The 11,784-nt window shown below is 50.5% G+C and overlaps 1 pseudogene; it reads left to right on the top strand.

Annotated features, from left to right (window-relative positions):
- The first annotated feature begins 7,875 nt into the window (after positions 1-7,875).
- Positions 7,876-9,626, top strand: LOC123816828 (annotated as a pseudogene).
- The last annotated feature ends 2,158 nt before the right edge of the window (positions 9,627-11,784 follow it).

Below are 11,784 nucleotides of genomic sequence, written 5' to 3'. Positions count from 1 at the left end.
TTCGACCCTTCGGGGATGAAGGGTCCAAGTTTGTATATTTTTGGAAGGCTTCTACTAGTCTGTTTCTGAAGAGAGCTGGGTTCTCTTCCTTGCCCTGAGAGGTTTCCCTAACCTTTTCATAATTTACAGGTTTCTTGATGCAGTTTCTCATTCCTGCCAGTAAGCAATCTATCATTGCATCCCTACTCCAGATCCTTGCCTGAATATCGTATCCCCAGTCAGGTTCCTTGTCTGAGACAGCTTGGGCAGCAGGCTGGTTAGTGCCGGGGTTCTGGGTATGCAGCTGGTCTACATATTTACGGGCCTCCTCCCAGATCTGCTGTTTCTCATCTGGGGAATAGCAGGTGGTCAGAATTATGTACAAATCCCTCCATGACATACTAAATGCTAGAGTAAGAGTCTGGAAATTACTAGTGAAACATGAAGGGTCCTCTGAAAAACTCCCTAGCCGGTCTTTACATTGTTGTAAATCAGTTATAGAGAAGGGCATTTGTACCCTTATAGCACCTTCAGGGCCTGCTACCTCCCTCAAGGGTAGGAGTGCAGGAGTGGTAGGGAGATAAGAAGCACTACTTCTAGTATGTCCTGTGGGGCTGGGTTTTTCCTCAGCTGGTGGCTTTAGGTTATCCATAGCATAAAGTGGCGGAGAGATCACTCCCTCTAAGGTAGGGGCAGAGACTCCAGAACTCTGGGGTTGCCTTAATCTCCCTTGAGAGACAGGTGGGGAGCTAAGGAGGGTATCTTCTAATTGATCAACTCTTGGGCCTATAGATTTTGTCAGGGTGGGGCTGGAGCAAAATGAGGGATCTTGGTACAGAGCCATAAATGCCTGCCCGTAAGGAATTTCAGACCATTTGCCTTCCCTCTGGCAGAATAGATCTAGCTGTAAGATAGTATTATATTTTCTGCTCCCATTCTCAGGCCATATCTCTCCATCCCCTAATTTATATTGGGGCCAAATAGTATCACAAAAGGAAACTAATCTCTTCTTTTCTAATTTTTTTGAGTCAAATGTATCCCAGTTGCTAAGAATGCAACCCAATGGTGATTTGGAAGGGATGGAAGATGTAGTTCCCATCTCGACTGCAGTGATCCTAAGAGAGAAGGAAAAGAAACACAAAGATACTCCTTTGCAGACTATAGGTGTCCCTCTTTGCTGGCCTTAGGAGATTCCTAGTGGGCCATGGGCATCACCTGGGATCCCACCGAACTACCACACATCTCTGCCAAAAGAAATCCTAGTGAGTGTCGGCCGACAGAAATCTAAAAGACTTGAGAGAATCACCACAGTCTACTTCTGTTTATTACCATTGGGAAGGAACCAGGCCAGCATTCTTGAGCAATTGCCTATTATCCTGACAATGCCAGACTCTACCCTTGTGGTCTGAGTACATCATTTTCCTGTAAGCTTTCAGATCTGGGGCAAAGGAAGTATCTTACTAGAAAAATAGTTTCTGGCCCTGTAAACCATTAAGAGGAGCACCAAGATGATCTTATTATAAAATGACTCTTTTCCAGATCACAAAGAAGACCCTTAAATATTCAATGTAATTTTCCAGAGCTTTAAGAAATTGCACTTGTGTCTGAAATCTCCCAGAAGGGACCTCAAGAGATGTCTAAACCACCACCCTTCATACTGGAGGTGGATCTCATAGAGGGACAATGAACTGACAGGGGAAATTAAAATACCCTTATGGGAACAAGTAAACCACCTTAGAATTCCAAAATCAATTAATTATGTAAGAGTGGCTCCACATGGCCATTCTAGTAACTGTGACTAGCAGGCACCTGTTTTGTGGTTCTGAGCGATGTTGCTGCTTACAATGATAGTATACTCGTGCCAAAGATGAGAGTGGCTCATTCCTGCAATTGTACTTAGCACTAGTTTATCAATGACCCCAAGGTAGATATCTTAGTACAAAGACAGCAGGAACCCTTCATACATAAAAGGCAAGTGGGGTATGAGTGAAGGTATAAAGACCAGAAGTCAGTTGGGGGGGCGGGACAAGCATAAAAGACTATCTGTGGGCCTGATGAGGAGACTGCAGAAGAAGTCATAGCGCAGGTGAGGTGGTGACTGATATCCTGCATGGAAGGTTTGACTATGCCTATTGGGGGAGCGGTTGCAGGATGGGGCAGTGTTTTGTGCTTTCCACAGTGTGCCTGACCGTTGTGCGGACATTTTCTTGTACCTGGCCGGGACTAAGGCTAACCCCGTTCTGCACCCAAGTTATCCTATTACAGAAGCCTTAAAGCGGCGGGCGCCCTTGTGGCTTTTAACTGCCCAACCTGTGCCTGCAAATTAGCGGCCCACCTTCCATCACAGAACATCAGAGTCCCGGAAACAGAATAGGTGGCAACAGAAAAGGGCATCCCGGGTGTCAGAGTAGCAAAGGCGACTCATCACTCCGGTGCCTTCTCCTAGGCTGACTCTCCAAAAACTATCACAGGTGTGCACAGGTAACCAGGTTCTTAGTGATCGAGGACAAAGAATTGAACCAAACACACAAAGTTGATAGCATAAAGAAAGAGAGAAGATTTATTAAGTGATAGTACACTCCACAGGACATAGGAGCGGGCCAACTCTGAGCAGAGATGGAACATGTGGGCTGTGGGGATTCTATTCTCATAGGGCAGAAGCTTCCTGGCTAGTCTTTGGCGGGCTTTTCCTGCGCAGGTAGAAGAAGTTGGATTTCAAAGCTACTGCGCATGTGGGGTTTCCCATGATTTTCTTGATTGGCTACTGGAGAAGGGCGTCCCACAAGGTTAATGCATTATAATACTATTATAATGAATCAGGGGTAGTGCACAGGCTCATTCCCTGATTCAGAGTTATCCCAGAAAACAAGAACATCTGGTCTTAGGGGGTCTTTGTCATGTATGGATGTTTTTTATCTCCGCCCTGCCGGGCCTCTGGAGTTTCCTTCCTGCCTATCTCCAGCCTCAATTTCATGCAAAACTCCCAGTGCCCCCATCAGTGTAATCAGTTCGGTTTTCTGAGCAGAGGCTCCCGGCAAAAGTCCTGGGCCTCCACTGCTCCATGAAGAGTCACAGCTGCGTACACAGACTATGTTTCCTTTGTCCATAGAGCTGCTTCCATCTGCACTGAGAGGCCAGTCCGCTTCTCCTGAGGGATGGTCCTGTCAACCAGTTCTGCTGGAATTCACTTCATCAGTTATCTCAGCACAGTCATGAGTCAGTGCAGCCGAGTCAGGCTCCGGGAGAAGAGAGGCAGGGTTTGCCTGACAGTTTTGAGGGAGACAGTGGGGTGTCCAGTAGAAATGCTGGGTCCTGCCCAGTCTCCCAGCAGTGAGCCACCATTCCCTTTCACTCCAGCAGGCTCAGCACTGAGTGGGGGTGTGGACATGGTGACAGGCTGTCCCAAGGAAAACGTTCAGCTTCCTGGAAGAGCTCTCAGGTGGCTGTCACAGGTCTCAAGCAGGCTGTCCTTCCCTGACACTGTGATCTAGTTTCCCTCACAAGTAAGTGATGGGCTCAGAAATGTCACTAAGCACATGGGTGAGGACACCTGGGGCCACTGCCGGCCTGTCCTGAATGGACACCTGAGAGGCTTCAGTAGGTTTGGAAGCCCCCAGGCAGGTGCAGGGGCGAGGTGCCCCTTCAGGGACTCAAGAAGCTTGGGCACCCACCTTTGTCCACTCCAAAGGGATCTACTCTGGTCCTTTCTACGTTTCCCAGTTAAGAGCTCTGATGAAGAAATCAGAGCACATGCTCCAATTTCATTAAAGATTTTATGTATTTATTTTTTAGAGAGTGGGGAATGGAAGGACAGAGACAGGGAGAGAAGCATCAGGGTGTGGTTGCCTCTCTGGCTCCCCCAGCTGGGACCCTAGCCGGGAGGGCAGGCAGGTGCCCTGACTGGGAATCGAAATGGCGACCCTTTGGTTCTCAGGCCCATGCTCATTCCACTGACCTACACCAGCCAGGGCCATATGTATATGCATTTTGCTCATCTAATCATCCAGGGATGGGCACTTGTGTTGTTGCAGTCTCTCAGCTGCAGTAGTCAAGGACAAGGCTACTGAAAACATGGTGTATGAATATATCCTCAAGCCCCTGCTTTCAGTGATGTAGGGTTTATATCCAAGAGCAGAATTGCTGGATCATGTGGAGGTAATTCTGTGCTTACCTTTTTAAGGAACTCCCATGCTGTTTGGTTGCACAGGCCTCAGCCTACTGGCACCTACTGGACACGGCCTGGGGCATCACTTGGCCCATCCTACCTGTGGTGAGCCCCCCACACATGTCCCCCCAACTGGAGCCAATGTGGTGACTGAACTGGTCCTTGTGGTTCTTTCCAGGACAGCAAGATGCACCTCAGCAGCAGTCCTCACGGAGCTTGGGAAACACCAGTTTGTTATTGACAGGTCCTGCTGGTTAAACACGAAGGTTACAGGAAGAGAGACATGGGTCAGGGTCCTGGAGTTCTGCCTTCATTGGGGCCCAAGGGAGGGGTGCGTTGGTGGGAATTAGGGTGCAAGAATGTGACCCCACCTGGGGTCACTCCTGTGCTCAGTTATCTAGGTTACCCAAGGCTTTCTAAAGGGGAACTGATGGGTGGGGGAATCCTGGATGCTAATCTAGGGGCTCTTGGGAGAAATAAGGGGAAGCAGTCAGGCTGAGGCCTGTTCGCAGCACAGACGAGTTCCCACCCGGGGGTTCTGTGCAGGGTTTTTGGAGGAAAAACAGTGCACACTGTGGGGAAGTATCTTGAAAACTGGTGACTTCGGACTGCTCTGCTTTTCTCTCATTGGGTGTTTCTGTCTGCGGCTCTCCAGCCTCTGGGACTTGTTCCCGCGGCTTTCCAGCTCTACTTCCTAAAACTGCCCTCTCACTGACCGATTACTTGGGAGCTGTCCCACCCTGATCTTTTTGTTCCGATGTCATGTCTTGCTGGCTGGGGTGCCCTATGCAAGTTCAGACCAGACTGTCATTACCAAGAAATGTTTCATCCTGCTGGCAGTAGCCTTCTGTCAATTGCACAAAATTGTGTTTCTTTCTTTCTTTGTTTTGCCATTTAAACATAATCACACAAACCTATTGTAAAAGTCACGTTCATTAAAAAGAAAGGAAAAATAAAAATTGTCAACCTTAACTACCAGATTGTCCTGGAAAGGGGTATAACAGGGTGGTGAAGGAAGGGGTTTGTTACAAGCTTCTTCACCAGGGTCACATTTTCTCTTTAAAAGGGAGGGACTGTGAAGCACAGGTGAAACAACTCGAACAGAAATATTCACGAAACACAACTGGACAGAACCGACAACAACGAGGCCAACAGCGCTGAGACCACACTGGGGGGCCAGGCTCCCTAGAGCAGCTCCCCACGCCCACTCCCAGGGTCCCACTAGGACTCCCACAGGCTTTGTGTCCAGACAGAATTCAAACTCCCCCTGGACTCAACTGTGCCCCAAACCCATGGGCATCTCCCCTGTCCTCCCCCATGGCTCCTGAGCTCCCACAGCCAGGGTTCTCACCTGTGGAAAAGGGCCAAGGTTGTGAGGGGTGGGACCCACACCAGCCTCACAACCTCCCCCTCACACACTACAGTTTATATACAATGCATAATAATTACGTGTTGCACATGCATTGTGAGTGCTGACCGCTGCAAAGTGTGACTTCGGAAAGAACAACGCACGCAGTGGGAGACAACACTGACCTCCCCCAGGTGACTTCTCATGGTTTCTTTGTGCCACATTCCAAGCCCCCGCTAGTCCTCCCTCCAAGGGGAAATACTAGGTCCTCCAGGGGGTCTCGGACCCACCTCTGAGGGTCACTCAGTTCCAGCTGGGTCAGGCCCAGGTCTCCTTTTCCTCCCTGACAGCACCCAGGACCCTGCAAGCACCAAAGACCCAGCTGCTGGCTGAAGTGAAGACAATCGTTCCATTTCAAGACCTGAGCCTAAGAGATGGTCATCAGTGGTCAGGCTGGGTCCCGACCAAAGGGACAGACAGACGGGGAAGAAACAGTGGGCCCACGGGAGGAGAGGGGGAAAGGGAGGAGAACAGAGAGAGGTGGGCATGCAGAGGACCTGTGCAGGGCAGGCTGGAGATGGTGGGGCCGCTTGAGGGGACCCGGGTCAGAGGGGGCTCTGAGAACCAGGGGAAGAGTCTGTGGCACAATGGAGACAGGAAGGAGCCCATCCCCCTCTCCTGCCCCCCTCACTGGAGGCCCTCAGGACCCGTTCCCAAGGGCTGCATGCAAATCTCAACACTACAACAGCCTCTTGAGGACTGAGCTCTCCCAAACCAAAGCAGGAAGTCTGACCCCAGCCCAGGGCTCCATGGCACTGCATTTTTCATAGCAGCCCCTGCATCCCCTCCCCCCTCCCATTGACATGCCCACCAACAGTGCAAAGGGCTCTTCCTCCACGTCCTCCTCAGCACTTGTCACTTTCCTGGTTTTTGGGTAGTGGCCATCCTCAAAGGTGAGGAGTGGCAGACATTTTGAACAACTCTTTTTATCTACACTGCAGCGAACCGACAGCCTCGGGTCAGGGTCTGGGATTTCGAATAAAAGTTCTGAGGAGGGACTCTGCCTAGGGCTGCCCCTTTCCTCCTTAAGATTGGAGCTGCGTGCTAGTAATAAGTCACCAGGCTGAGGTTGACCACACCTGGAAGATGTCACCCAGTGTCTCAGTTAGGCTGGAACGCCCCGCCCTGCAGATCTGGGACAGGGGGCCCTGGGGCTCTCCTTGTCAGTCGGACTCCCTGTGAGTCACCTCCAAAGCAGCAGTGATGCCTGGTGCTTGTGTGCTAGAACTCTAGCTGTCCCTGTTCTCCCCGGGACACCCGGGGCCCTGGGAGATTTGGGTTTTTTTTCCACGGTACTTTGTTGAGGTAGAGTTTACACAGATAAAATGCCCAGATCCTAGCGTGCTGGATGAGGTCAAAGAGCTGTGGGACCAGCATCCAGGTCAAGTTCCAGAGCACTTCCAGGGCCCAGAACCTGTCTTCGAGCCCTCCCAGGGTCCTTGTTCCACTCTGAGGTCCTCTGACGTTTCCTGTGTCCCAGCTCCTTTCTATTGCTGGCGCCGCTGCATCGCGTGACACCAAAATGTGTTCCTTCCTCCTCCATTAATGCGCATTTGTGTTCTTTCCACTTTGGGTTCATGGTGAGTAACACTGCTGTGGACGTGAGTGTATATTCTCACCCCTCCTGAGTTGTTTTCCAAAGTTGTATTGTTTCACAGTGCAACCTACACAGAATGAGAATTCCACATGTTCCATATCCCGCTAAACAATGACATTGTCCCCAGAGCCCCTGGTGCTGCAGAGGAGTGCAAAGAATTTGTCTTCCTTTCCCTCCTTTCTGCTCCAGGGATGCTGTCTGCCCCTCAAGTCGGTTGATTCTAGTTGATCCAGGAATATAAGGAAAGTGGAGGTTGAGCCGAGGGGACACCAGAGCCTCTCCAAGAAGCCAGTCTTTGCAAACTCTGGTGCATACAGACAAGGTTCAGAAAGAAGAGAGGTGCAGACATATGCATGACCCTGGGGCACCTTCTACCCACTTGGCACCTAGGTGACCCTTATCTGCTCATTCAGGCTTGACTGGTAGCACATTGGTTTCCTGTCTAGCACATTGCAGGGACCTGCTGGAGTTCAGGTAAGTTTATTGTCACTGCTCCTCGCCCCTCCTCCTTAATGCTGCTAGTTTCTGTTCAACCGTTTTCTTACCTCAGTGCTGAAGCCATTTCAGGTGGTTTATTTAATTTGTCACCCTGACCTCCATGTCTCTTGGAATGTTCTGCTGTGTCCAAGACTTCTCGTCTTTGTATTCTAAAGCCCAGAAAGAGAAGGGACACAAGAGTCTCTCTCTCTCCACCATCATGGTCCGTGCTGTTTGTTCTTCTTCGCCATGACTGCTCATGAGACTTTCCAGATCAAGAGGTTCCCGGTGAAGAAACAACAGCTGAATTGGCCCATTCCCCAGTGGGCTTGCATGAAAACTGGTACAAAACCAGGTACAGGTCCCAGAGGAGACACTGGGGAGGAACCAAACTGGGTGCGTGAGGACTGGCACATCAGACACGGCTCCGTATTTATGTTCTGTCCAGCTTGTCTGCCTCTCAAAATCACTAAAAGGTCACTACTATCCAGATAGCTGAGCTTTTCAATTGGGAAATTATTGAAAAAATTATTTTTCTCTGTTGATTTTTTTGACAATAGTCGGTTGGTACAATAACATATGTGAGGCCATTAAAAACCAGGGAGAGAGGAGAGGAGAGGGAGGTGAGAAGGGAGGTGAGCTCCCCACGCAGGAACTAGGAGCCCCCAGGGCAGCACTACAACCGGGGAAGTCATGGCCTCCATGTGAGGGTTTCTGTTTACAAGCAGAAACACTATCATGTACACGTCTTTGACATGATGATGCTTTTATGTGAGGACTAGGATTTTAAAAGGAAGAAATACCCTTTGAGAACCTCAGCATCTTCATGGAGTGCAGGCTGCCACCAGTGTGCTGTGTGACCTACAGCATGTGATCTCTGTGGCTCTCTGAGCCCCGGTTTCTGTGCGTGTAAAACGGGTACAACCAGGCCTTCCACCCCCACCCACCCGTCTACCAGGGTGACTCTGTCAAGCAGCACAGTTGTTTTCTGGACACTCTGACTGAGTGCTCAGGAGACACAGCCACTCACTGATGGGCAGCAGCATCTGGAAACTCGCTGTCATTCAGGGCGGCCAAGCTCTTTGAATGAGTGAACCCCACCTGGCTCAGTCTCCAGGTGGAGCACAGGAGGAGAGGAAGGAAAGGGCACTAGGGCGAAAGCCTTTACTCTCCTGTCCCTGAGCTCCAAGCTTGTCCCTCTTCCTCCAGAACCCTTCCCTCCTCTTGGTCTAGGCATGTTTCCTGTGGCTTCTGGCTCCTCCCCACTGAGTTATTACCAGATTGGTTTGGTTTCTATTTCTTTGTTGACTTCTCCCAGGTGCAAAGGTCCTTCTCCCAGGAACTTTGGAGCTGTGGGCCAAGAGGGTGAAGGCAAATCCTGGCTACGCCGCCCTCCACCCACCTCCTCTGCACTGGACTCCCCGACCCAGACTTCTCTGGGCTGAGTGCCACCCCCCTGAGGTGGAAATCCAGTCAGCATTCCTGGGCAGATGTGCGTCATCGCCTGCAGGGCGCATTCTCTCCCAGTCTCAGGGGACTCATTGGTCAGCTCCAGCTTGAGCTCCAGCAGCAGCTCAGGGACATCAAACGCCTTACTGAGCCCAAGGTGTCCCAGACCCTCCACGACAATCCACAGTGGGTGGACCCTAAGAACTGGTTCTATGGACTGAATTTGTGGGTTTGGGTCCTGGCAGCCCTTGGGTGCCTCCTTGTCTTTGTCCTTATTTGTGCTTTACGATGTATATGGAGGTTGTTTCCTCGAGATCTCATTCGGGAACAGCAAACAATAGATTTCACAGGCTTCACAACTCTAGTTGCATTCACAAACAAAAGAGGGAGACATGATGGGAAAGGCCCTACCTGGTTTTAGAAGCTGTAACCTCCATGGCTAAGTAAAGAGACCTCTGGACTAAGCCACTAAGGAGACAAACCTTATTTTCCTGGTAGGGGCACCACTTCTGCCCCCTTTTACTTCACCCTGCTTGGCCCTGACAGAATGACCGGTTAGCCAATGACGGGTAAGATTCCTCAAGGCAGGGATGACCTAAGATAGGTAAGATCTTGAAGGGGCCCTCAAGGAAGGACTTGGGGGGCTGTAGAAAGAAGGAATGATGGACCCTCACCCCTAGGCTTTGACATAGCCTGAGTCCTCGTGCTGTCTATGAGAAGTCTCCTGATCTCTTGGCTGCCTTACTCCCCTGCCTGACTTAAGCCTGAAACAATTACACAGGGCGGTGCAGCCTTGGGCAGGAATGGACGGTTCCTTGGAGTGACCAGGCCTAAGAAAGAATGCATGGAATCCTGTAAAACCTGTTTGCTAATACCATCACTTGAAATGATAAGGGTCCAAGCATAAAATGGGTTTGTTTCCCAAAGTTTTATGGCCCTTCAGCTAACTGACCCTGACTCAGAATAAGCACACACAGTTCTTTGAATGTTATCTGTAGAAATTTATAACATTTATAACCTAGGAACATTTTATAACATTTATAAAATTTATAACCTAGGAAGAAATTTATAACATTCTTTCCTTTGTTCTCTGGAAAAGGTAATTACCTAAAGTAAACCTGAGCATAATCAATGAGAACCTCTTCGATGCATGCTCTTAGAAAGTAACAAAAGCCTGTCCAGCAAGCATCTGGGTGCTCACTCACTCAGAGAGTGGCTGTGCAGTTCCTTTTCCTCCACAGGACTTCTGCAGTCCATGTGAATTTGTTCTTCACGTCCACAACATACGGTCCCCACTGGACCAAGTCCACATCAGAAAGATCTATTCAAAATGTGTGTCTGGCACTCCTCACCCTTGAGGATGGCCACTACCGTAAAACCAGAAAGTGACAAGTGTTGAGGAGGACGTGGAGGAAGAGCCCTTTGCACTGTTGGTGGGCATTTAAATTGGGGTGGGTTGTGATGCAGGGGCTGCTATGAAAAATGTAGTGTCATGGAGCCCTGGGCTCTGATCAGACTTCCTGCTTTGGTTTGGGAGAGCTCATCCCTCAAGAGGCTGTTGTAGTGTTGGGATTTGCATGCAGCCCTTGGGAAGGGGTCCTGAGGGCCTCCAGTGAGGAGGGAAGGGGAAAGGGATGGGCTCCTTCCTGTCTCCATTGTGCCACAGACTCTTCCCCTGGTTCTCAGAGCCCCTCTGACCCCTGGTGTCCCCTCAAGCGGCCCCACCATCTCCAGCCTGCCCTGCACAGGTCCTCTGCATGCCCACCTCTCTCTGTTCTCCTCCCTTTCCCCCTCTCCTCCCGTGGGCCCACTGTTTCTTCCCCTCTGTCTGTCCCTTTGGTCGGGACCCAGCCTGACCACTGATGACCATCTCTTAGGCTCAGGTCTTGAAATGGAACAAGTGTCTTCACTTCAGCCAGCAGCTGGGTCTTTGGTGCTTGCAGGGTCCTGGGTGCTGTCAGGGAGGAAAAGTTGAACTGGGCCTGACCAGGCTGGAAATAAGTGACCCTCAGAGGTGGGTCCGAGACCCCCTGGAGGACCTAGTATTTCCCCTTGGAGGGAGGACTAGAGGGGCTTGGAATGTGGCATAAGAACCATGAGAAGTCACCTGGGGGAGGTCAGTGTTGTCTCCCACTGCGTGCATTGTTCTTTCCGAAGTCACACTTTGTAGCAGGTCAGCACTCACAGTGCATGTGCAACACGTAATTATTATGCATTGTATACACTGTAGTGTGTGAGGGGGAGGTTGTGAGGCTGGTGTGGGTCCAGCCCCTCACAACCTTGGCCCTTTTCCACAGGTCAGAACCCTGGCTGTGGGAGCTCAGGAGCCATGGGGGAGGACAGGGGAGATGCCCGTGGGTTTGGGGCACAGTGGAGTTCAGTGGGAGTTTGAATTCTGTCTGAACACAGAGCCTGTGGGAGTCCCAGTGGGAATCTGGGAGCAGGTGTGGGGAGCTGCTCTAGGGAGCCTGTCCCCTCAGTGTGGTCTCAGCGCTGTTGGCCTTGTTGTTGGCGGTTCTGTCCAGTTGTGTTTCGTGAATATTTCTGTTCGAGTTGTTTCACCTGTGCTTCACAGTCCCTCCCTTTTAAGGAGAAAATGTGACCCTGGTGAGAAAGCTTGTAAGAAACCCCTTCCTTCACCACCCTGTTATGCCCCTTTACACGACACTCTTGTAGTTAAGGTTGTCAATTTTTATGTTTGCTTTCTTT

The sequence above is a fragment of the Phyllostomus hastatus genome, unplaced genomic scaffold (assembly GCF_019186645.2).
Source record: "Phyllostomus hastatus isolate PE091 unplaced genomic scaffold, TTU_PhHast_1.1 phas_contig_210, whole genome shotgun sequence".
Taxonomy (NCBI): domain Eukaryota; kingdom Metazoa; phylum Chordata; class Mammalia; order Chiroptera; family Phyllostomidae; genus Phyllostomus; species Phyllostomus hastatus.
Note: the sequence above shows the minus strand (reverse complement) of the source record. Positions and strands in the feature narration are given on the sequence as shown.